The sequence below is a fragment of the Antennarius striatus genome, chromosome 11 (assembly GCF_040054535.1).
Source record: "Antennarius striatus isolate MH-2024 chromosome 11, ASM4005453v1, whole genome shotgun sequence".
Lineage (NCBI taxonomy): Eukaryota > Metazoa > Chordata > Actinopteri > Lophiiformes > Antennariidae > Antennarius > Antennarius striatus.
In genome coordinates, this window is record NC_090786.1 from 8,353,681 (window position 1) to 8,380,963 (window position 27,283).

At 37.5% G+C, this 27,283-nt stretch overlaps 1 protein-coding gene across 3 annotated transcripts in view; it reads left to right on the forward strand.

The window, feature by feature from the left end:
• Positions 1-27,283, forward strand: part of chrm3a (cholinergic receptor, muscarinic 3a) — a 73,662-nt gene that overhangs the window by 31,295 nt on the left and 15,084 nt on the right. Inside the window, exons 3-4 of one of the 3 annotated variants that reach the window (XM_068327333.1) lie at positions 14,027-14,163; positions 16,508-16,570. The exons of 1 other annotated variant lie outside the window; for it this stretch is intronic. The gene's annotated coding sequence lies outside the window, so the exon portion shown is untranslated. The remainder of the gene's footprint in view (positions 1-14,026; positions 14,164-16,507; positions 16,571-27,283) is intronic. One more of the 3 variants, XM_068327334.1, reaches the window with a different exon arrangement.

A 27,283-nucleotide genomic window follows, 5' to 3' on the forward strand; every position in this document is an offset into this window, starting at 1 on the left:
TGTAAATGTGGTGGTTCATTTTCAATTGAGCCCTCCATTAACAGCAAAAATGTAAGTGAGACAATGTCAAAGATAACTTTATGTAATGATTATCTGGTTGATTATTTGTTGGGGGAAAGGATAATTATAATTAGTATAAATTATGATATTCAATACCATTTTAACTGTCTAAACATTACTATTTTGCCAGGATTATTTAACTCCATGTGGTGGGATACTTGATTTATTTACTCATTTATATCACCGAAATTGTATTTGCAATATTGCCGAGAGTATGAAGCAGAAAATAAGGCACCAGTAGTGAGTTGTGAAACCCATATCAAAAGTGATGGTGAGAGGAGTATGGGGTCAGCTTCACAGGCTGTGGCAAGAAGACAAATGGCTTTATTGGCCCAAATCAGAAATTCAAAGATCAAATTCTATTAATTGTCTTTTCACAGTGCCATGACTTAAAAAGAACAATTGGCACACTTTTGCATGCAGAGTGAACATAGTCTTCGTGCCATTATGCCACCGTTGCAGGCTATTTACTCCTCCCTTTCTTTCTTATGCTTCCCTCATTCCTCCCCTAATAACCTGGGCATCCTTGAGAAAGGTGATCCTGGTGAAATGCATTTTGTGATTTATGGATATGGCTATTTTTTGATAAAGTTTCCTTGTAGAATGTCGGGACGTGTCCTGTGAATAAACTGAGATGAGTCACATACCAAATACTTGGACCAGGAGAAGGACTTTACAAAATTGGAGGTCCAACGCTTGACTTTAGTGATGTAAAACCATATATGGCTATATTCCCTTTTCGCTTTAATGGGAAATTAGGTTGCTTAAATGGAATGTTTTAAAATTAATATTTTGCCACATGTAAGTTGGCACTATAACCCTTGTTATTCTTTACATTTTCATAAAAGGGAATATTGTCTCATGTTTTTTTGAACATTACAAACATTTATCTACCTGCTCTCTGATACTTGTGTTTGATTTGTGTCCAACCATAACTGTGCATGGAACCAAACTTCTCTTCCATTTTTAGGGGCTGAGGTGTCCGAAGGTCTGAATTGATGATTCTGGCTTTAATTAGTATAGCCTGTTTTAGTGATGTCAGCAATTCTTTACAGGCTATGCTAATCTGTGCCAGAATCAGCAATGCAAACGGGACAGATGCGTTTCTCCATGACACACATTAAAGCTGTGTATTGCTCTGTTGTCATCCCCCAAATTTCCCTTTTAATTATTACTGCATTGATTTAATTATTACTGCATTGAAATATTGCAGAACACCTGGAAATATTTCCTGAAGATGGATGGAAGGTGAGAAAGGCCTTGTGTCTAGGATGAGGTCTGCATCTAAGATATAATTAGTCATTTTGTACCATAGTCAAATTTCCTATTCTTCAACATTCATTGGTAACAGAATAAAAGTGCAAATGTCAATGATGATGTCAGTATCTCTTTCACCATGATTTCTGATTTCAGCTACTGATGTCGGGAAAATTGAATTACGGCTGTGAAAAACTCCTGTAAGCCAGTATAAGAGTAATGGCTGCTGCCATCCTCTGAACCTGTGTCACAATGACGGTCTGTAACTGTAACATTACACGGTGTCCAACCTATGGACACTTCAACTAATGGCATGCCAGTCTTTTTAAAAAGTCATTATCTCTGTAGAAGCTTCTTTCACCTATGCCATGACCCACATATGATGCTGTGTCTTATCTCCCGTATATGGAGAAATCACAGGGAAAACACCACAACAAAAAAGCAGACAGAGGCATTGATAAATTGCTTTTTGTTATTTCTTTTTTTGGAATAATGTTTTTTGTAACTAACTTTTTTAAGTTGTTAACTTGAAATGTTTCATTTTTCACCTGAACCTCCTGTTAAAACCTTCATACTAATATGAATTTATAGACAGAATATTTCATAAACATCCTTCACAATTGTTACTTTGCTGCCACAGGGGTAGAGCACAGCATGAATGTGAGTAAAACTGACATCCAGTAAGTCTCCTGTAAAGCAGGCCTCTGAGGGACTGGCATTCTGCAGGGGCCTTTGATTGGCAGGGGAGCAAATGGCAGCAGCATCTAGAGGCACTTGGATCAGTACCTGTGAAGAAATGCAGCGCCACAAAGATACACAGAGGGATAGATAAATGAAAGTGCATACACACACACACACACACACACACACACACGACATACGTACCACCTGTCTCGCACTCACACCCTCCAACCCTGCTTTATGAACCGAGCAGTAAAATCCAACCACCTGTGTGGGCCTCACTTTTTAGCATTAGTATAATTGCCTGTTGATTTTTTTTGTCATGTATGACCTTTAAAGCATGTTTTAAGTAATTTCCCATTGATTATTATTTAGCATTGATTTTTCTGGTCTGCAACATTTCCATCTGTGTCCATTTCTCACACATTTTACTATGAATTTTGCAACAAGCTTAAGACTTGGTGATTGATTTTTGGACTTGGTCTATTAGGCTACTGCCCACCATGTCATGTTATCTACATCTGCGTTGATTGATCATGCTTCGTTATGGGTAAGAGCAATTTCATTGTGTGGCTGACATTCCATTCATCTAGTTGAACCCTTTCTAAATCCATAATGGGGCTGTTTAGATCAGACCCACAGAACATTCGACTTCATAGAAAACCAATGATTACATTAGTTCCCCCTGACATTAATTTAGACCCATTGAACTTAATGCTCTCAATTATCTGTCCCCCTGTCTGCCTTTCGTCCCTTGAGTCATTTTGCCAATGGAAACAATGTCTTTCTTTTTCAAGTAGGAATGTAGGCAACTTTTATCATGCAAACTTTTAAGCTTTTTAATTAATAGGTTGCAAATATATGACAGTTGTGATATTTTGAAATGTTCTTCATCCCAGCCTGTTATCTACATTTAACTGCTCACTAATCCTGTTTAAACTTACTGATATGATCTTATCTAAAATCTAACCATCAGCAGAGTGGAAGAGTAAAGCACAGGGCCTTTTGAGGTCACCTTAACACAGTGTTATACTCCAGAGCACCAGGCACCTCCATTTAGCAAAGTAATTTGACTCATTACCTTCCTCCCCTCCAAACCGTATGCATGGAAAGTGTTTTTGCCAAAGCAGCTATAGGCTCTTAAGCTGCCTGACTTTATGAGGCATCCGCTATGTGTGTGTGTGTGTGTGTGTGTGTGTGTGTCTGTGTGTGTGTGTGTGTGTGTGTGTGTGTGTGTGTGTGTGTGTGTTTGTGTGTGTGTGTGTGTGAGAGAGAGAGAGAGAGAGAGCTCACACATGCAAACTATCCCTCGCTCTGTATCCAAAGATTGATAAGGAGCTTGAAGGGGAGGATTTCTCTCCTTTGCATCATGTCCTAGTGCACAATAAAAACAGATGAATGAATTAAAATTGTTGTATCACAAGTTTAACATTCGCAAATAAATCAAAGTGACAACATTTTATCAGTAACAAGAAAGCAGCAAGTAGTAAGGATACATACCTTAACCGAAGATAATATTTCATAAATATCTTATTTTCTCTTCTTTTTCGATTGTGAGAATTTGCAGCTTTTCTTTATTCTATGTGACAATTAGTCAAACAAATCAACTTTAAGATTTTCTTGGTTGATTAAGTCATCATGTCCAAAAATGTATGAAAAAGTCAAATATCCAATCAGTTGTAAAATTTTTGGCTATATCCAGGAGTGTGATTTTTTTATTTATCCTTTTTCATGATGATTTGAGATTTCATGTTGTCAATCGGCCAAGCTAACGGCCACTGTGATTTATGTGTTGTAGTAATGCTCATGGTCATGTCCTCTGGGAATTATTGCAGCCAAGTTTCAAGGCACGTCCTGCAATTAATGACACTCCATTGATTTGGTCCATTCCCTTTTGACAAGAAAAAAACAAGTCTCCCCAGAGAGTTTTTTTCTCCCTGAGGATGCTTCTGTTCACCGCAGAAGTCATAAACTTAATACACTCAGTTTATTCTTTCCCCTGGGGTGGACATTACTTCCAGAACGTCATCTACATACTAACCTTATCATCAACTAAACAAAGAGTAGTCTCAATAGTTGAGTTGCCACTGAGTAGTGCTTTTCACACACAATGCCAAATGCATTTTGTGTGAAAATACCAATCAGTCATGTTTTTCACCATTACTCTTCACCCAGTGAGACTGAGGTCAGATCATGCTGACTGCTGAATATTCATGATCACTTCAACACAACCTTCATACCTCTGGAATTGGCCCAAAAAAAGAGAAAAAAACCACAGACATTTTTGCAAACGGAATTCAGCTAATTTAAGAGTACTCATGATCTAATGTGAAAGCCAAGATTTAAATAAAAGGATGGATTACTTCTCATCCCAGTGGATTTCAGATTGGCGGCTGAAACCAGTTTAATGAAATCTCTTACCTTTGTTGCTGTAAAGAATTGCATAAATATATCATTATCGGTTCCTATATTTTCTTCCTTCCTTTTCTTTCTTTTTCCTGCCTTTACACAGCATCGTTTACATATATTTACACTAAATTTATATCTTAAAGACGCACTGGTGTAAAATTGGTATTGAAAATATTTGATTAGCAATACTGTACAGGATTAAGGACTATATTACTGTTAAGAATTCAATAATGAAGAACACAGTATTCTGCAGTATTTGCTAGAGGTGCAGACTGCAGTTAAAGATTTTCCTACTATGGGACCAATAAAGGAATATCTTATCTTACAGACAGTGAATACATGCACTTGAATGAAATGAATGATGGAAGTGAGAAGCTAGTTGGGATGCAGTTCACCATTAATGTTGTATACTTTCTGAACTCAAGGTAGAGAGAATAAAATATTTATCTGGAATAAATTCCAAATAGATGTTCTTCACCTCCGTGATACTGATGATTGATTTTTGAAGAGAATTTGATACACCGACTGTATACAGTAGGTATCACACAGTTTATTTAATGCTTATGTAAAAATTATATTTTGATGTCCTTGTCTAGTTTCACCTTACATATAACTTTACATTATTTAGACAAATGAATGAAAAACCTTATTGCCCACAAAGTGGAAGGGCAATTACAATGTAAAAGCATGAATATCACAAAAGGCAGAGGAGAAATAGAATCATTTATTCTCTGTAAATGCAAAATAACATAAAGTGGTGATTTAAAATAGCATTCAAATTGTTCAGAGCTTGTTGAGCAGTAAAATGGTAGATGGGACAAAGGATGCGAGGCCTCTTTTTTTTTTATCATGCTGAGCATGCTGTAACTTCGCCCTGAGGGTGACCATGCATATTGAGCCCATAGAAGGTGCGAAAGGTCAGCTGGGATCTTATGAACTAAAAATATTGTTTACTACTCCACCATGCAAGTGATGGTTTCCAGGCTCTTTTGCCACCCAATCTCTACTACACAATACTCTGTTGATATTGTCTAGTAGTACTATAGAATATAACTGAGAACACTGATTTAAATTTTTATTGCACTATATGGTATTTAGAATATTATGTATAGTTATTTTCTGATTTACTTTAATTTTTCTGATTTTAAATGACAAAACTGTGACCAGTTAAGACTATATAAAGTATGATTAAAGATGACATTGTACTTTCTATGAATAAGTCAACACAAAACATTCTGTGCAAGGACATAAATACACCCACGTTTTGAAAAGAAAAAAAAATCAATAATGATAGATGATAAGCTCCTACACTGTTGAATGTAAATTAATAAATAAACCAATTCAAGTAAAGATAAAAAAAAAAACACCAAACAAAGAGACAAAGACATCTTTGAAATTTGAAACTCAGATTCCATTAGAGATGTGTGAAAAACTTGGTGAAGCTCTGCTGAGTTTTCAAGGCTTTTCTGTTTAAATCAATTTCTTGTGGGTTACAATGTGTTCTGTGTAAGCGGAGGATCAGATTTTGCCTTAATGTCCACAATCTTAATTTGCTGACCTTTTGTATAGTTTGTCTGAAGTGATAAATGTGTTGCTCCTATTCAAGTGTAAGTGAATATGAAATATACATCCCCGCACATTTGTAAAGAGAATTGGCTTCAGATGAGAAGTGAGAAGAGTTCGCTTCGAGTATCATTCACCTTTATGAAGTACACAACAGCAGAAACACATTCACTCGCAGAATCCATTTAATCCAACCTGCCACCAATGAAACAACCTGTTCGACTAAATGGCTAATGTATTTTTCTTGATTTTCGGTTTCACCCTTTTCCCAGGCTGGAATTGTTTGTGTGTGCATTCGCCTCACTTTCTCTGCAATGTGTCTCTTCACACAAATGGACCCAATGAAATTGTGAGGGCAACAGCGATGAATAGTGTCTCGCTGATTCTGCAGCTGCACCTGCTGCTGATGGAGATGAAAGCGGAGACAATGAGTTTTGATCCAATCGGAATTGTGTTGGCCAAGTTCATGTGTAGCCAGTGACAGAGAAACACCCCTGTGACACGGTCTTAATGGTTTCACTAGGACAACATAATACAAAAGTCAATGCGTGAAGACACAGACTTAACTACTGTTAGGAATGTGTCCTTGAAGATGCAGCAGAGAGGAACCTCAAATAAACATTTCTCCCGATTTATAGCTTTTGATGAAATTTGGTGCAAATGTAAATTACTTCACCCCCCTACAGCTCTAACCAATTTGTAATTCTTCAAAATTTTCAGCATAATCAAAATCAAATTTTAAAAGAAAAAAGGAATAGATGCAGAATGAGTATGACGGTTCATCATAAGAGGGATGATGACAGACATTCAGTGCAGCTGGAAGAGATGCAGCTTTCCTTTGTCTAAGTGGTTGTTGCATAGTCTGAGTAATTTGTTAAGCCAGCTTCTATCATGTGTAACTTTGTTGTATGTTTACTGTGACAAAACCTCAGTCATTTGGTGGATGAAACAACAAATGAAACAGAAAGTGGGTTTCCATTAAGTGGCAGCATATTCACCAGTGAATTAATTGGACTTTGCTGGCGAGGAGCTTAAATAGGCATAATCACTACTGCCCAAACAACTGTGGAATGACCATCAAATCTGGCTTTTCTGCTGACATCATGATACCTCATACTTTGTTTGCATGACTCCTTGGACCAGAAGGTCGTAATTCCAATGTTATAAAATTTATAACTGTATATCATCCAGGAAGAATGGGGGATAAAATGATTGCAGGATAACTGAGGCATGCTATTTAAGCTGTTGCTTTTGTTTAAACATTTAATCTTTTATAGCAGCACTAAACATTTATCTGCAAACAACATCATTTAAAATATGATTACATTTTTTAATTCAAATTCCTTTTTTTTTTGTTTTTTGTGTTCAGATAGCCAATTCTACAAACTGACTAAGTCACACCGACTGGACAACAGTACAGTAACCAATAACCCAGTAGCCAAAAATAGTATGTGTCACTTATTTGGTAGCAAACTTGTAGCAGGTTACTTTGTGACTTGTGTAATAGCGACAGATTCACTCCCCAAGTGGGGAAGTAGAGAAGGCCATAAAATATGTTCTGACTGACATAAGGTGGAAATCTGACTTCCAAATGGTTTGGTTAATAATTTAAGGTCTGTGTCAATAAAAGTGTCACGTGGCAGTATTTTATTACTTATGAGGTGCTCAAGTTATAAAATGCTCTCCATGATTTTTTTCTCATCTCCCAAAGTGAGAACTCTATTTCATTTCTCACATGGCGCCTTATCTCTGCCTGTCCTCAGCACCTTAAATGCACGCTCTTCTTGCATAGATTCCATTGTAAATCATCCAAAAAGAATAGAGTTATTTCCTCCATGGAAATAACTCTGTGATTGTCAGGGTTGTCATAAAGGCATGAAGACATAATGTAAACAATACAGAGGTATAAAGAGGTATTTCTTTTTAATACGTTGCGTGAGTTACTCATAGCACTTCCTGAGAGGGAGAGACGATCCTCTTTGTTAGATTTTCACTTTCATTGCTTCTGACTAGAATGTTATGCTCTGGCTGGCCTTGTTTTATGTTTGTTTGTTTGTTTGTCAGTCAACAAAATTATTAGAAAAGTTGAGATGGGCTCTAATTTTACAGGGGCAGGGTGTGTTTCAAGGGACATTCCATTAGATTTTGGTGGTGTATCTTGATGATCCAGAATCCAGGATAGGGTCACAGGTTTTGCTTCTAACTTCACGTATAAAGCCTCTAGAGCTTGGGAAAAAAAATATAATCAACAATCAAACTATCATCTTGGTACACAATGTTTCGTATTACATAATACAATGTATTGCTTTATTTGGTGCAAAAAAAGTTGATTGATCTTCCTACATAACTGAGCTACATCCTGCTGAAAACCCTTCTTTCGAGAAGTATCATTTCACCGTTATCCATTCTACCTTCCGTCCTGTGCTGGGTTCACAGAGGAAGTTATCCCAGCTGACACTGGGTGAGAGACAGGGTTCAAGCTGGACATGTGTCCAATTAGGATTAAGGTTACAATCATTCAGAGTCACATTCGCACCTAATGGGAAATCATCTACACATACATACATACATACATACATACATACATACATACATACATACATACATACATACATACATACATACACACACACATACATACATACATGCATGCATGCATGCATGCATGCATACATACATACATACATACATACATACATACATACATACATACATACATACATCGTCTTGTCTTCAGCTGCTTATCCGTCCTGTGTTTCACAGGAGCTGATCCCTGGATATTGCCACTAGATGCATCGCTAGCACATCACGGGGCAATTGCAAATCAGGCGTAATAAATTAAGCCATATTGCATGTTTTCTGACTGGGATGAATCCAAAATCCACAGGAAACCCAATCAAACCTAAATGCTAAATCCTAACTTTAGACAGAAGAGGTGAATTTAAACCCAGGACCATCTCGTCGTTCTTGGTAAGCTAAAAATGTTACAATGCAATGTGATTGCTCAGCAACTCATATGATTAAACTATCAATGATTTTAGATGCAGTCGCATAATGGGGGTAACTGAGGTGCTTTGGTGGAAGTGCAGTCCCTCTGACTACTGTTCAGTATTATAGAAAAGAGAGTCCAGCCTCTCGAAACCCTCTCAGTCAGATTTTGAAGTGACACCATGTTGTGAATCCTGTTCTACTTTTGTGGAAATCCTCCATTTATCCTTGAGTGTTTGGATTAAAAGAGGTACAGGGTGTCACTCTCAGTAAGGTAACTCGTTTGTCCAGATGGTGCAGACAGCTATACGGGTAGTTCCCTGTTATTCCTGGTGTTTGCAGGTAGATGGGCTTTATTGAACTGTTGCCTGTGACTCGAAGAGGATGTTAAATATTTTGCCACACTCCTCCTTTGACAGACAGCTTAATGGCATTTGAATAGTGGAAGGCTTTGTGCTTGTCATTGACCATTTTCATCCTCTGCCTGTTTGCGGTGTATATACTGTACATACATAGCACTACAAAGTTCAGTCTGTTTCATGTTTGTTTTGTGTGCACTGAACTGAATGAGTGTGATTCAGACACATTAAGTACATTGCATACATGTCATACTTGTCTTTGTTAAATTGCCAGCACTATTATTTGACACTGACACTAATTATCAGGATTTGCAATTTGTTATTTTTAATTCTGAAGAATGATTTCTAATGCTGATCAAATATTCACTGTACATCTGGACGTGGGACTGAAGTGGTGAGTTTCATAGACCAATTCCTTCACTTGCTAAGTAATTAGTGATTCAGAGTGTCATCCCATGTTGCATCCCAAATCTAAAAATAAGCATAAAATAAAGCTTTTTTAATATGTATTTGTATGAATGTGAGACATTATTTCTCACTTGCTGTTTGAAAGATTCTGAAGGTCTCTGTTTTTGCTCACTTCAGCCTCTGAATATCTTACCATACTGAGTGCTGAGACCTGAAGACACCATTGGTGAATTTATGTTTTTGTTTGTCCCATTTCTTCAAAGGCATCACTTTCATATACCAATCTTAATTTACACCTAGGCTTCCCTCCCCCCCCTTTATCTAATGACGGAGTTTCTTTGAAAAGTCATTTTGAATTAGTGTGAATGACAGCTTTAAAATGAGTCTCAGAGGTAATAATAACAGAAAGTATGAGTTGAAGGCAGTAGTCTATCGCTTGGTGAAGTGCCTCACAGCTCTTTTATTCAGGGATGGTCTCCATCATTGTTTGGAGGGGAGAAAAGAACATTCTTCAAATTAGATAGTGAAGGCAGAGACTTGTCATCGTGACACATCTTAGGAGCAGTTCTGATAGAGCCCAAGAACTTTTAAAGGGAGCTGCTCGTGTTTGAAAAGGCTTCTGATTTCAAAAGCCTCTCAAGTGCTGAGATAATGATACAGAATGAGAAGAAATGAACACTAGCTTCTGGTTGTCTCTGCAGCTCATTGAACACTTCTGCTACATCTATCACACACTTCCTGCTTACATTGAGCACACACACAGTTTACAGTGATGACATTGGCAGTTTCTACTACTGCTGTTTTTGCTATCTGTAGCTTACTATCTTTTTAAGTTGTTTTGAAAACCAAATGTTATGACAAAAATTATTATTGCAATCATCATTTTTCAAATTTTCCCATATAAAGTATTTGACACGAGATATGCTTCTTGTCTTTTGAAACTGAGCCGTATGAATAGGGAGTTCCCTTCAAACGCTATGAAAGAATATCTAATAATATACAGCCCTGTGTATGCTACACACTGCACAGAATGCATCATGTGGAGAAATTGCTTGCAAGACCTAATGAGCTATGATTGGACAATTACTGATCTGAAAAATCTGAGAAAAAGTCTTTTTTATTGTGCCATAACGATTGATGCCAAAGAAGCATTGTTAATATTTTGTAGAAATTGAAAAGCAAATAGTCCCGATACAACTCATTAATTTTATTGGATGCAATGGAGTTCAAGAGAAAAAAAAGAAACATTGTCTGCCTGCTTTGGCTCCTCATCACTGAATTTCAGTTGGTTTGCATGTCACCATTTTTGTGTGCTGAGGAGGATGGAGGAGTGTTGCCAGGTGGAACCAGCTGTAATTAGGCCGTGGAGAGAAATGATGGACAAGCAAAGCAGTCACAGACAATTTAGCCCCGAAAAGACGATCCTTTCTCTAGCCCCCACTGCCGCAACACCCCCTTCCTGCACTGCTGCTTGACAAAGCTCCAGCAAGCTCCGTTGTGTATTACGATTACATAATCATTTCATTCCATTATAGGACGTAGCTAAGTTTTTATGTGCCTCATTTTCTTTTCTCTTTCCTTAACCTGACTTTACTCACCTTGTAATGTCATGGTTGGTTACCTATAGCTGTGTTTACCCTGGCATCCCTTCTCATCGTATTTCAGTGCTAACTGCCACAACCTGTTTGCTCTTTACTGCTTCTTGGTTCCTTCTCATTTGTCTTTCCTCTTGGCATTCAGTTAGATAGATTGTGTTTACTCATAGCTTGCCTTTTTATGTGTTTATGTCACACTGACATACTCCAGCATTTACAGTGATTTTTTTCTCTCTGATGCTACTGTCACTATAGCCACCCTGAGCAACATCATTTTAAATCACCTTTTTACCAAAACATTATTTTTCATGATAGTGAGTAGTTTCATGTTGGCAAAACGCCTCTTGGCGAAGGTTGAATTTCTGTATTGTCTGCAATCAAACTGTGCATTTTCACATTTTAACAGCTTGACTATCCATCACACATGCCTTGTTTGTCTGTCTCCAGGGTAGAGGTGATTTATTATCCTGCTGGAAATTACTGTGCTGATTCCGTCATTTGGTTAAGAGGCAAAACACACTAACTCTAAAGTTGGGGAGGAGAAAAAGAGGCTAAGCTTTCTTTTTTTGTACTAATGTTTTAAAAAGCTTGCTCAGTGGAGTTTTCTCTCCGACATAATCCTACTTTCCACTGCTGTCTGCTAAAATTTGATGAATTGCATCCAAATTGCATCACCAATTTATTTTACTGTTACCAAACTATTTCTTACATTCATTTTCACATTCTGTATCAAGGCTAACATTTGTCTACAGATGAATATGGAAAAGACGCTTTTCTTTCAGGATTGTACAACATAAAAACAATTACATCCTAAGATTTCCAAGAGTTTGAAATGTTATGTGGTCCTCCACAGCCCAGCAAGTAGACTGTGCTGACATGAGAACTATAGGTAGAATGGTGGTTGGAGTTAGAGTGAAATGTTGCCCTTTCTTTTCCAGGTAAAAAGGGACACCCAGAGCTATGACAATGTTAGAGAGAGAGAGAGAGAGAGAGAGAGAGAGAGAGAGAGAGAGAGAGAGAGAGAGAGAGAGAGAGAGAGAGAGAGAGAGAGAGAGAGAGAGAGAGAGAGAGAGAGGGAGGGAGGGAGGGAGGGAGGGAGGGAGGGAGGGAGAGAGAGAGAGAGAGAGAGAGAGAGCTTAGTTTTTTCAATCTATAAAACTCTTGGTCAGTAAAAACTGGTTCACCACTTCATGTTTTGCTTTTCATATAAAAGCTGACACTATCCAGAAACATTTTGAGGTCAAGAAAGAGTTTTCTACTTCTGCCCTCGAACCTTTTGTGTCTTGCTGGGATTTGTCTGTTTTTTGCGAATCATATTTTTCTGTTACGGCCTCTTTCAGACAGTTGTCATTTTCGTTGTCAGAGCTACTTGTATCAGGATGTGTCTCAGGTGTTTCTTTAGCAATTTTCTTCACTTTATTTACTCTTCTGTTAGTTTTTTCCTTTTAAGAGCTATCTTTAATAATTCCTCGTCTATCACAATATCATCATCCTCATCGTCCTTCTCCAGCAGAGACTCTACCACCCTGGCGGCTGTCTCTCTGGCCCCTTCAGCCTTTGCTGTAATCCATGTCCTGCGTGCTATTCTGTGGTCCAGGTTGGCGGCCAGTGACTGTTTAACCTTTGTGATGTCACATGTGACCTCTGGGTTGATGCCCGGTGACTCCGCGTGGCGTGCGATTGTGAAATCAGGACCGCAGCACTGGAAGACACCAGAGAGATTGCGGCCTCCAGTTGTTTAACCTTTTCGCTGTCACCTGTATCCTTCCTGTTATTCTACGGTTCCGGGTTGGCAGTCGGCAACCCAGCAGGTAAAGGAGTCGGAAACCCACAAGGCCGTGGCCCCGGAGCCCGGGCCGCATCGCCGGACGCCGCCACAGCTGCGTAAGTAGCTGCAACTACTGGCTCTGTGGCTCCAGCCGCCAGTCCCCCTGTGTGCGCAGCCTCCTGCCCCACGGCAGCCGACAGCACGCACTGATCCTCTCCCTTCTGACAGTTACACATGATGTGTGCCTCCCATCCACACTTGAAACATTTTATGTCTTCACTGGTGACATAAACTTACACAATCCTTCCTCTTCTCAGATTAAAGCAAAAGAGAGAGATAGAGAGATTCAGATTTTGAACATCACGTTTATTCATAAAAGCCAAATTGCAAAATAATCACGTTGACACAAAATCCAAAAAGAGATTCACGTAAGGAGGATTTTCAATAATTTCGGTGCTTTTTCTGAAAAAAAGAAACATCTAATATTTTAACATTTACCAAGAGAGAGAGAGAGAGAGAGATTGTAATACCAATTAGTTAAATTTATTGACAGATCTATTGAAATTCTATTGCAGCATGAAACATGTTACCTTCCATGAAAAATTTAATGACTTTCCACCTTTCATCTCTTATACAGAACTCTGCTGAACCCAATTAGAAGTTTAGTTTTCAAAATTCCCAGAATCATCCAGAGGACAATATCACAGTCAGCATAATAGTGGATACAGCTGTTAGACAGCGTTTTGTCTTTGTAATTCAATTAGTAACACACAGGGACACATATTGGGAGGAGGGGTAGGGGTTGTATTTTCTCCACAAAACCTCTTTTCACTAAATTGTTAAAAACTTCATAATGTTTTGGTGAGCAGAGAAAAGCCACTGACAATCACCTTTAGCAGAAGAAATCTCTAAGTTTTTACTTGCATTCTCTTCTTCAGAGGATTTACGAGATTGGACTTGAAGTACAAAGAAATCCTTCACAAAAAGAAATACGGAGGACAGAAAAAGGAGATGATGGAACTGATCACCACGAAGCATTTATCTTCCGTCACTTGTTCCACTCCATTTTTGGGGGGTCAGTAGAAGTTAATTAATTTTCTTTCACCTGATTTTATCACTGCCACACTGCTAGACTAAAAATTGCCCCCAGAGTCATTTATATGAAGGAAAAATGCAACTTTAACAGGGTTGAAAGTTTAGAAGCTCTTGGTCCGAAAATATACTAAAACAAAATTGGTATTATGTTGAGGCTGTTGTGAAGTTAAAGTGTATTTATGTGTGTGTGTGTGTGTGTGTGTGTGTGCGTGTGTGTGTGTGTGTGTGTGCGTGCGTGCGTGCGTGCGTGCGTGTGTGTGTACTTTATCTTTACAACCATAAAGTCCCATCACTCATCCCCAGGAGCAGAATTATTATGTATAACAACCAAACAAATTAGAAGGCTGGCAGTGGAACACTGAGTCTGTCCTATGGACTATAAAAAAAGATGAAATAAATATTCTGCATCATCTCAGAGAGTGATCAACGATGGCAATGTGAGCAATGATTGCTGTGTGCACAAACAACATTTAAGATCACTCTTTGCTGATCGTGTCCTAACTTGTCACTCAAAGCAAACATTTTATCGATGGCCTGTGAGCAGCAAGTGGCTGCAGAGAAACGCTTTAAAATTGTGTTCATGCAGTATAAAGTCAGATGACTATCCCCAGAGCTGAAGCACAGTCCCAATCAAAGCAATCCACTACAGCCAGTCACATCTGATCACTGAAATGCCATCCAATCTAACCCCTTCTTCGTTTAAAACTCTGTTGTCAGACCAGCCATATCACTGCACAAATCCCTCAACTCAGTGCAATACTGTCAGAGTTGGAGATACACAGAAACAAGAAGAGAATGCTTGAAGAACAGGACAAAGAAAAGCAGAACCTATTTGAAAAGGTTTGACCTGTTCAATGAACAGCGGGTTTACTGTCTGAAATTAGAGGGGCATATTAATATTTTAATGTCAACTTCCTTACTCAGATTTTAATAAGATGAAATAGAGGAGGCGACTCTAAGAGGATTAGTGTAAATGAAGGGATTGAACTGGGTAGGAGAAGTGGAAGATGATGAGATTTAGAATTAAATAGGAAAAAAAGATTCATCTTGACAACTTTCATCTGGAACAGAGGTTATACACAGTGGTAAAGCTGAGGTATCAGCAAGCATCTACCCTTTCACATACATTTACATAGTTTCAAATATACAATTTGTCTTATACAACTTTTAAGTCTATGTGAGATTCAGAATATGTTATGTATCATAAAATAACCCGTTTTTCTGTGCTATTATATAGCATTCTACAACTTTCCCTATTTTGCATCTGTGTCAAATTTTATGATTGTCAAATAACAAAACATAGTTGTTACAAAAAACTGCGAGATTGTTGAGGTAAGGTGTTCTAATATAGTCCCTCTGAACAGTTTTCAATTGAGAATTTATCAAAAAAGATTTGTAATTTATTATATTGTGTTTTATATTTTTTTAAATTGTGTCCCTTAGCATTACACTTTTGGATTCTACAGACAGATCATTTCATAGGTTCTCTGTTGAAATTCTAGCACTTGGCAGAAATCAAATGCATTGAGTATCATCACAGACTGATGGATTATATCATGAATGATCCCAAGGCACAGATGTCTAGAAAAAAACCAACTGCCAATCACAGTCTCTCATCCCAGAGTCAGAGGGCCCATATTGCATGATGTCCATGGAGAGCCGTATTGTACAGAGAGTCTTTTGGAACAGAACTTTCCTGTGAAGCTGTCATGATGGCCTCTTTATTGTGAAAATGAAGGGTATTTCTTTAATCCATCATCACAGGACTGTTTTGACACTTTTTTTTTTATTTTTTGCTTTAACAAAATCCTCTCAGGACGGACACACTAATTATTCCATGCTTATTTGTCTGGAGAAATGACTACTTTCCTTATATTTATGATATATTGCTGCTAATGATTGATGCAAAGCTGATTTTGTCAATATTAATGAATCTCCAGTAAGAGCAGGAAATATATTAATTAAAGAGTTTACTCCACATGCCAGTGATGAGTGTGTTCATGTAGCAGTTTTGTATTCAATCATTTAGTTAAAGACATACAGTCATTAGTGAAACGGCTTATTTTTAATATCTTGTGATGATAATATTGGATCATTAGGCAGCTGATATATACTTTAAGTAATTAACATGTAAATGGGGTGCATAACTTTCTAGTTGCAATCATGAAACTCCCCTCTCTGCAAGCATTGCAAACATGCCAGACAGAAAATACACAAGCCAGCACCCGAAACGCTTAGAAAAAAAGTTCCATCCAACAAATGGGAAAATGAGATATTCAGTGCATCCACTTGCTTGAAAATCTTTCCAATTTGCTCTCCCTCAGGAAGAAAACAACGCACCAGATGAAAACACCCCATCAAATTCACTGGCAGTGAAAGAGACTCTGGTAAACACACACAACATGAGTAGTAAATCTTAATTGAAGTATACTGGCATGAGGCTCAGTCACGCTCTGGAAAATACACAAGGTAAATGAGGGTTCACTCATGAATGGTACTTGTTTTCATCACTTCGATGGGCCTGTGAAGCCGACAGACTGACGTTTGACAGAGTGGCAGTCCTCTGATAGGCTACGGTAGCATGTTGTTTGACCTTTAGTAACTGTCCTGGATTTGTTCATATCTCACTACTCTTCTCATGAGATTGCTCTTGAGCTACTTTAATACTATAATATTATACATATTATATTCTACACAAATAATTTTAATCCTCTGGGAAAAGAAGAAAGAAACATTTACCAATTTTCTGGAAGCAATCCTGATGTCAGTATTTCAGTCTTCATAATTTAAAATAAAATGTAAAAAAGTTATGCCTGTGAAATGAAAAGCAGCTGAAAATATCACTCTCTTAAAGATCTAAAGTAATGAGTTTATGTTCAATGCATTCAATGAGTAGCGACGATTCTTCACCGAAGAAACAAAAACAACTCAAAAACTGACAATGTGACAACAACTCTTCAAAGTATTCAAAGCATTCTACCTCTTTTTAGTAATGAATATTCTACATAAATAATGATCCATCATCCATGTAAGGATAAATTTAACAAAAATCTGCTAGAGTTTTTGTCATTCCTCTGACTACAGTTTATAAATGATATGTGCACAAATGCTTCTGTTCTTTTTATTCTGTTGATTGCAGCCCAAAACGTCAAAGACATGACAATCTGTTATCATCCAGGTTTTTCCCAAACTTGAGAACAAATTTCATGAAACAAAGGTTGTGAAGAATATCTTTGTCGATCAGACTACTGTGTGTGCAAGACTCCCACTGAAAATATAGAAACAGCACCTGCAAAGGATTCAAACTGATTTGTGTCATTTCTTTTCTTACTTCTAGGAAGTATTCATTTGTAGAGCCCAATCACTGAAGCTTTTGTGGACCTTAATGAGAATTAAAGGCATTAATATATTTGTATTTTAAAGGGAAAAGTAGAGATAGCAGTCGGAAAAGGGGATTTGCCACTGCTTTTCCTGCTTCAGCTTTCATGCTACATATTTTGTACTTGTGTTGCTCTGTCAGCATGCTCAGAGCCATTTGCATTTATAGTGAAAGACAGGTCAGCTCAATTTTGGAGAAATAAACTGCTCTCTCTGATACAGAAACAGTTGGATATTTCAAATGTCACTGGCTTAAAACATCTTACAAAAGAAAATGGCACTGTTAATATATATATATATATATATATATATATATATATATATATATATATATATATATATATATATATATATATATACACTGTCTGTGTGTGTGTACGTGTGTGTGTATCAGTATTCTCATACTGACAGTACTATGCAAGAGAGAAGTGAAAAATTGTAAATAACAGCATTATTGTTATTTCGCACCAGCCTACATTTCTCTCTCGTTCACTGAAGCAGCCTGCCACCTATTCGCTCTTTATTCTACACAACACAACCCGCTGTGCTGCCTTCATGTGACGAAACTGAGGAATGGTAAAAACATATCAAATGTGGCTGGAGAATATAGAATGTGTTGAACAACGTTCTTCGCTAACCCATCTAAAAATCAGATTCAGAATTTGCTTTGCAAGACTTGCTGTCTTGCTAAAATTTTATTCAGGTCTCAGATTTCTACTTTTGTGAATATGATCTCAAACATGTCAGGCAGATAAAGACAGAATTGATTTAGTTCTAAACTTTATTGTTCATCCAAGGCATGTATATCTGAGGCATAATTGATTAACGAATCACAGGAAATAATTAATTCATGCATTAACTGATAACATTTTGTTTGAAATAAATGTGCACATCAGCGTAGGTTATTCATTTTGTCTGTTCTTATGAACAAAGAGCCATTATCCTAGATTTATTAACTGTAAACACAAGATAGCAATACTTTTTTGAGGCTCCTCACACTTCAAATAGACAAAGATGGAAAATCAGGCAATTAATTCAAATTGTGCATTGTAGGTGCATCAGCTATACCAGGCTGTGTGCTGTATTCTCAAAATATCCTCATTGTATCCACCCCTAGTTGGAGAAGTTCTTGAAAACTATTGTGTAAATTTCCCACAGCACTGACAGGGCACCTAATGGGAAATTTTCTGTAAGTCTGCTTAACAGGCTCTACATTTAACATCGCCATGACACTGGAAAATGTTCACTTCAGTGAAGCTGAGAAATATAATTCACCGTCCATCTGGCTGCAGTATTTTTTTTTTTACTCTCATGATTATTTCCAAAAATTCAATTCAAGTTTCATTGAAATTTAAATGGAAATGCTCGAAATATGGGTTTAGTCGAAGGACACGTGATCGTTAATGTCTCAAAGACAGTGATTTTTAAGGAAGTTGTGGTTCAGTTCTGTTTATCATGAAAGAAAAAAGTTTCAGGAAAAGGTGTTAGAACAGCAGGTACATCTGGGTAAAAGCATTTTTTGAAAGATGATCTATACAAGAGTCTCAAGTGAAGAAATATTGAAAATTGGGCCTTGAATTACTCTTGGAGGTCATTTTTCAAGTTTACACGAATGACTCATGAGACCACTTGACGTTTTTGAAAAAGAATGTGTGTTTTCAACTTTATAAAATGTACCTATTTAGACCAAAGTGACCCAATGTGTCAACTGATTTATCTCTTTAGTTTTAGTGTTACTTTTTCTCTAGCAGGTTCGTGCTGCCCTCATAGAAACGGGATGTCAGAGTATCATCCAAACACATTAAAAGCTGACACCTGCACCTGACAAGCTGAGTCAGACAAACGCTGTGAGCCAGCTTGATTCCAGTTAAGATCGGGGAGTTTATAACACTGCAACTTTTCTCCTGCTGTATTTGAGAAAGGTTTTGTCTCTTTGTGAATCTTTGGTTACTTTGGCCGGAGCTGCATTTGGGTCAAGAATGTCAAGTATTGCCTAGTTTTCTGGAAGAAGATCAGGCTACTCACACTAAATTTAAAAGCAATTTAACTCATATCCGTCACAGGTTAAGATAAATAGGAGAAATAGTCTGCATTTTCCTCTACTATTTTTCTCAATTAGCCTAAGACCTTTTCCTTGGCAGGCTGCCCCATTTTCCATTGGAATGCTGACTGTTTCTTATATGGAATTAATCATCATAATGAGGAAAAATCCCTAGTCAAAGTTTCAGTATCAAATTTCTAATCATTGCATATATTCTTTTGTGTTTTCTATTCAAATTCATTATTATCTCAAGTTAAATTAGATATGCAACTTGGCTTTGACTGACATTCTTTTTAAATTATAACATGGAATAATAATTAACATAAATTTCCACAGGACGCAATTAGCCTGAATGTTATTTAATGGATTTTGAAAGGGATGTGGTTAATGGAAGTGGGGGCACCAGTATGAAAAAGATTGATTGAGAACTCCTGACCTAAACAATCTACTTTTCTGGCTGGAGAAAATCTGTCAGTCAGAGTCTAAAAATGTCACATGTAGGTTAAAATTTGGATCTTGGAACAGATGTATTCCTCAATCACGTAGGAGGCAGGAAGGTCATTAAATTAGTTAGGGGCGAGGCCTCATTGAAATGCAAAACAAACTGTAAGGTTTTTATGAAATCTAATCTGAGGGGGAGCTTACATTATTCTCTGTGGTTCTGCCTCTGGGTTTGGAGAGAATAAAGAGGTGCAGTAATCCAGGCGTGATGAAATAAGAGCATTTTCCCAGATCAAGAGAGGAAAGTTGGAGATGTTTTCTTAGCTGAGTAAAAAAAGAACATTTATTATTCAACTAAAATGGGGCTCAGTACAGAGAGTGCATCTCTATTGATGCTGGGTCATCCGTCTGTCTTGCTCTTATATTATAAAAATAAAGGAAAGTGGTCTGATCACATGATTTATTTGTCTTGCTAAGAAAAAAGTAGAAAGAAAGAATGTAACAAATTTTTCTTTTACATCTTGTCTAAATCTACCTGTTAAAACAAAGACTACAGTAATCAGTTTTAGACTAATCATTTATTCATTCATTTTCTTTAACTGCTTAATCCGCTCGTACGGGTCACGGGGGGCTGGAGCATATCCCAGCTGTCTTGGGGTGTGAGGCAGGGGAAACTCCGCGGAGCACAGCAGAGCCACACAGAGACAGACAAACACACACTCACACTCACACACACACACACACACACACACACACACACACACACACACACACACACACACACACACACACACACACACCACACACACACACACACACACACACACACACACTCCTATGGTCAATTTGGAACGGCCAATTAACCTGAAGTGAATGTTTTTTGGAGGTGGGAGGAAGCCAAAGAAAACTCAGGCAGACACGAGGAGAACATGAAAACTCGGCACAGAGCAGGACTCAAACCCGGAAACGCCTTGCTGTGCGGCGACAGTGTTACCCACTGCGCAACCGCTCCGCCCTTAAACTAATTATGTTTTCTTTTGTTTTCTAAATTTTTGGTTGGCTTCTGTCACAAGAATTTTTTTAAAGTTAAATAAAAGTTATATGCAATATATCTATATATCTATATATCTATATATCTATATATCTATATATCTATATATATATATATATATATATATATATATATATATATATATATATATATATATATATATATATATCTTGGTTAGCAGACTTTGTGTGATTATATAGAATATAAACTACACACACACACACACACACACACACACACACACACACACACACACACACACACACACATATATATATATATATATATATATATATATATATATATATATATTTGTTTTAATCTTTGAGAATCTTCACCTAACAACATCATGAAACAGGCATTGAGCTTTCAACCAGATGCCCACCAAAATTGGACCTTTCCCCTGTGGTGTTTTTTTTTTTTTTGTGAAACAGATGAAAGTGGTTTTCACAAAGGCTAATGTGGATTTGTGTTTTCACATGAGGAGAGAGAACCCCTTCAATGTGGCTTTGGATTTTCAGGTGAATATTTCTGGCCCTTCTTTGGGACTTGACAGCAGAATACAACAGATAAGTTAATGAAGCATCATTTATTTCAGGCAGAAATGCACTGTGAGTCATGTGCAGCCGGCAGCTGATCGTCAGGTGATCCAGCAAACATCAATCATGTTCAGTGATTCAAACAAGGAGACTGCTTTCCCAGGCTGTCAGCTCATTAATCCCAGCAGTTCATAGTTTCAGTAACACAAAGCACATTGAGCTGAATAATTACAAGCAAGTTACACCAGAAAATCCAAAGTGATTCTTCTCCATAGACGTTAGAATTGGTTGTAGTTATTGCAAATGTAATTGTAGATTTGGTGTAGTTACCTCCTTATTTGTGTTGCTGGGAATTTCTTTTTAAATTTAGAGTTCAGTTCGACTTTTTGCATTTGTAACCATTAGTGATTGTGATCAGTCTTTGGAAATGTGCAATCGACTCTTTCTGCTACCTGCGTGGTCTCAAGTTGATATTTAACAGGGATTGTTTAATATTTACAAAGCTCAATTACCTGGTTTTTCGACGAGATACTCCTTCCGCATCACAGCTTGGTGCATTCCTATCGAATTCCAATGTACTGCAGATGTAACAAACAAGAAAAAACATGTGCCTTATTTACCAGATTGCACTTGAAGCTACCATATATTTGTGCAAATAAACATCGGAGGGACTATAGAATCAGACTTCTCTGTAAGTCTGATATAGGAACAAAGTAAAAGAGAGATTATGAGAATATGAACTAAAATTAGTCGAACCAGGCCAAGGAGGTTTTTGTGCCTGTTTTAACATTCACTATCCTTTGTTGAACTGCTTCTTTGTATGTCCTCCTGACTTTTTCTGACTGTTTCTCTAAAACCACCACTTAAATTCAGGATATAGACCACAGGGAATAAATCTGTAGTGGTTGATAAGATTTTTAAAAAGAACATGCCACTTCAATTAGTGTAGTCCTGTTTTGTGTGGATTATACATTGCTTCATCTTGTCGTGCTAGCCCTCAAATTTGAGACTGTAGAATGTGCAATTGCGCACTGCTCACACATATTCAGTGCACAACAAAGTCTATGCTGCGCACAAAATAAAATTCAATACAAATATATTATAGAATATCTTATAACAAACCTAATCTAATTAATTATACCAATAATATTGTTTTCTGTACCATTTTGCTTTGTAACTCAGTGAGTTACAACTTGTCACTGACAGGACACCTGGACACCTGTCACTGACAGATGTCCAACCAATGACACAATAAGGTTCACTGATGCTACGCAGCCAATCATAGCATTGACAGTGCTTGCATGCGCGCCCTGCTATACGTGCTGTACAGGTTAGCTGATTAACGGCTATGAGACAGAGTAAAGAAACTCATATGCTAACCCCCATCATGGCAAAACGAAGGGCGGCGACATAACCACTCACCAACACAACGCAAAAAAAGAAATGCAGTTCTTTTAAGTTGGAATGGCGCTCAGAGTGTGTGCTAACAGAAAAACAAGAAGTGAAACTGGGTGACATTTTTTCTCTTTCGAGTGAGAAAGGTCTGCTCTGCAAAACGTGCAGTGATGCTAAGTAACAAGTGAGTTTTCGGAGGGAAAAATGTGGACTGAATGGATGTTGAACTACCTCAAGCATCACATTGGTAGAAAAGTCATTTGAAAGCTGTTGGAATTGTACGAAGACTCAAGATGGGACAGGGGATTGGTATATTATAGCAGGAGAGCGCAAAAGACCGACAGAAAAGAAACAAGATTTCACACAAAACAAAATCTGACCCCGAGCAAGTTAAAGTACTCTTTGACAACATTTTACTTGGCATCAAAATGAATGCATCTGTGCTGTCAGTTCAACAAATCCACGATCACAATGTCAAAGTTTTTCCAGAAAGCTGGCGAAGAAAAAACTATGCCTTTGAATTTGTGAACTCAGTCAGTGAGTGTAGAATGAATGTATTTGTGGTGTTAAATATGCACCATGGCATACCCTGATAGTAGGATATTACTCAGTTTTACTCCAAACATGGACTGACATGGAGAGGAGGAGGATGCCGATATCTGATGGTGCCTCAGTAATGCTAGGAAAACACAATGGAGCTGCAGCTTTATTAATGCACCAAATACCTCACCTAACTGAACAACATTGTGTGGCCCATAGAGAGGACTTGGGCATTGATGATGCCTGGAAAAATGTACCTTTGATGCAAGATGTGGAAACTCTTCTTAGAACTGTATATTCCACTTTCTCTCGGTCCACTGTGAAGAGGGGCAAAATGGAGGACCTAACAAAGATTCTTGAAGAAGATACACTCATTCAGACATCTGAATGAAGTGCGATGGCTGTCCGCGACACCAAGCAGTGAATACTGTTCTGAGGAACTACACTCTGCTTCAAGAATTCTGCAAAAGAGAATTCACAGAATTCTCACAGTAGGTATTTGTGGTACATTTCAAGCTTCCAGTGCAGATTTCGACAGAGGATTTAGTTTAATGAATCATATAAAAACTGCATCCAGAAATTGTCTTGAAGTGCCACATTTATGCTGATGCGCATAAAATCAATGCAAGAAGCAAACGAATCCATCAGCCTGGAAAAAGTCTAGTCATTGGAGAAGTGAAAAAGACAGATGTGAAAAATAAGTTAAAATTTAAGTCAGATTTGTGTGTGACATTTGATAAGATTTTTTTATTTATGGATATTAGTCATTAAATGCTGTTACTACTAGATAATTTATGAGTAGTAGAAATGCTAATAAAAAAAAGGAGTAATTAGATATTTTACAGACAATGAGTTATAGGAATTTAGACTATATCACAAGCAACAGCTTGTGATAAATAGGAATGTTTTAATGTGAACCAAATGTTATGTCTGAAAGGTGTATATGTGTCATTTCTTCCAGAAAAGGACCCTAAGCCAGATCACAACTGGACCTCACCGACCAAAGCATCACTCTCCCCATGTCCAAATCAGGACCATGACATTTAACATACTACACATCTCATGAAGAACAGGATTTTTGTCTTCGTCATTTCAAGAGAGCCAAATCACTTATATTAAAAGTAAATTAATGAAAATTGCTGCTGTAATTTGATTCTTTTAATAAGCCATGTAACTTGCTATGATTCAAGGTTTCGAACGAGTGTAATACTGGTGTGTGGGTGCGCACATAGGATGTTGCTCACAGTGGTCCTCAGTGTGCTTAGGAAGCTTGTGTGTTTGCCCAGACACGTGAAAAATTAGAGGGAACATTGGTGTTGAGTAACATACTGTCAGAATTGTTTAAATATGTTTAAGGACCTTAGAGCCTCCTTGTTTGGGGTTGACGTGAGACACAAGAGCCTTAAGGGTGAGAAAAACTGTCCCGCAGGTAGAGAGGAATGTGACTCAAAGCTTCAGTCTTGATTACACAGGAGGAATGAAAAGAGGTTGTCATTTTTAATAGCTCTTGCTTAAACAAAAAAATTATATATTGTTTGTTTTTAAGAATTAAAGGCAAAGTAAATGAAAATGTAATTTTTGCTATTTTTACTACTGCAGATGATTTGCTGCCTTTTTTTCTAATGATATGATTCGAGCAGCAGTGAAGAATCAATCAATGGCATGACTTATGCAGCAGGCAGTTTGACACAAAGCAATGGAGGTTCAGAAACCTGATTATGACAAATGTCTCAAGTTGTAGCTAAATTTTAAAGAATAGAAGGCGTTCACTCATCGTCATCACAGTGTTTTATTTGTATTACATGCTGTGCCAACATTACCCTTTGTGGTAACTGGTACTTGTGTCTTCTCTTATCCCTAACATGAGAAAATTACTTTTAAATGATTTTTTAAAAAAACCTGACGACAGCTGAACAGGAAAATTATCAGTTGAATATTCACTTATTCCAACCTAAATGTAATTTTGAATGATTCCTTGATAGTTTTGAAAATTATATTTATGGTTGAACTACCCACATAATATTCTAGGATGCTGATTTGGTTTGTGTTGTTCCTTGCGTTTAGTGCTCCCACTCATATTAGCTGTGCTGTAAGTGCAGTTGGGAGTCAAAGAGAGTCTTTTTCCACTCAGCATGGCTCCATGCAGCATCATGGGCTTATGAAGAGTTCATCACTCTCCATCCTCGTAATGTTCCTGTCAGTGTGCCGGATGGGAACTATTACATGCCACAGATCATCATTCACTACTTGCTGTGGTCCCCATGGATGCTGGCAGTTTTATTATGTAAGATATGTCTACTTGTGTATTAGTCGAGTGATTTCCCTCGTTATGCTAATTTTGCGCCTTATACATTTTCTACTTAGATCTATGGGTGGTAGAAAATGAGATGTGCTTGTGGATTGTCCCTCTGCACAAATGATTTAATTTAGAATTTGTTCCTTTCTGTCATTGGTGGCCTTAGTTCAGATCCATTGTAATTTTGCTGAAGTACTATACGGGGACTATTTCAGGTCTCCCTTCTCTGTTGCATCTTCTCTGGCATGCCAATAATGTGGAGCTTTGGCAGCTAGACCCCACTGCGTGTTGTTGATCCATCACTCATCCGTCACCATTAGCATTCAAGGTTCATTAACCAGAGAGCACCCAATTTAACATGTAATTGTAGGCTATAAATTACATACTGTGGTACCAGAGCACTAACACCCATTGAACATGTTTCAGCATTAGGTTCTAACAGTGCCTCTCTTTCCAATATGATACTGACCACAGTCTCACCCCTTTTTTTTATTTTTTTAGGGAGATGGAAGTTAGCCATATGGTGAAACCATGCACATTTTAGCAATTCTACAACTCATAGTTTGATAACATTTTAACCCGTGTTTCATTGGCTCAAACAGCATACTATTATAGACAGATTTTTGTGTACAGTACTTGTATTGCAGCACATATATTTTGAGTGTAGTCAAAGTATTTTCTATAATTCCACAGAACATCCTCATATTTCATCACAAGAAGTGGTGTCTTAAAGCCTCTGGATCTATGCTCTTTCTTTTTTCTTTTTGTATTACCTCCAGTTTACCTGAATGAATGCTAAAGGCCAATCACATCTTTAGATTGTCTTCATATGTGATCCCATATGCATTAATGTTTGTTTACATAACCACCGTGATCATTGGTTATGAATGGCAACCACAGCATAGAGAAAATATAGTGTCATACACTAACATTCTGTAAACTATGCAATATTATAGCAAACATAGTTGACAGCATAAAGTTACCTGCAAAAAAGTAGAAAGTGAAAGGAAGGTGTGATAGCTGAACATTTGAAAATAATTTTATTTTTACTATGAGGACAGGGCTCACCATGTCCTTCCGTGCTCCAGTCCATAAATAACTTGTATGACAGGGTTCTCAAAAATCCTCTTTTTGTTTATTTCTACATTATTGAGCACATTTATACTTAGGCATTAGTAATTTTATTACTGGTCTGATATCATCAGCATCTGTGTCCTTGTCATAAACTCTTGCTGTCCCTCGAAGAGTCAAAATGTTAGGAAGTGTGACACCATTATGGAAAAGTGTATTTTGAACAAATTCATATTCTTTTATTGTTTAACTTCATTTTATAAGGTGGCTGTGGCTAAGGAGGGAGAACATCTCCCCACTCATGGAAAGGTCAGTGGTCTGAACCCTGCAGTCTAAATCTTACGTTGC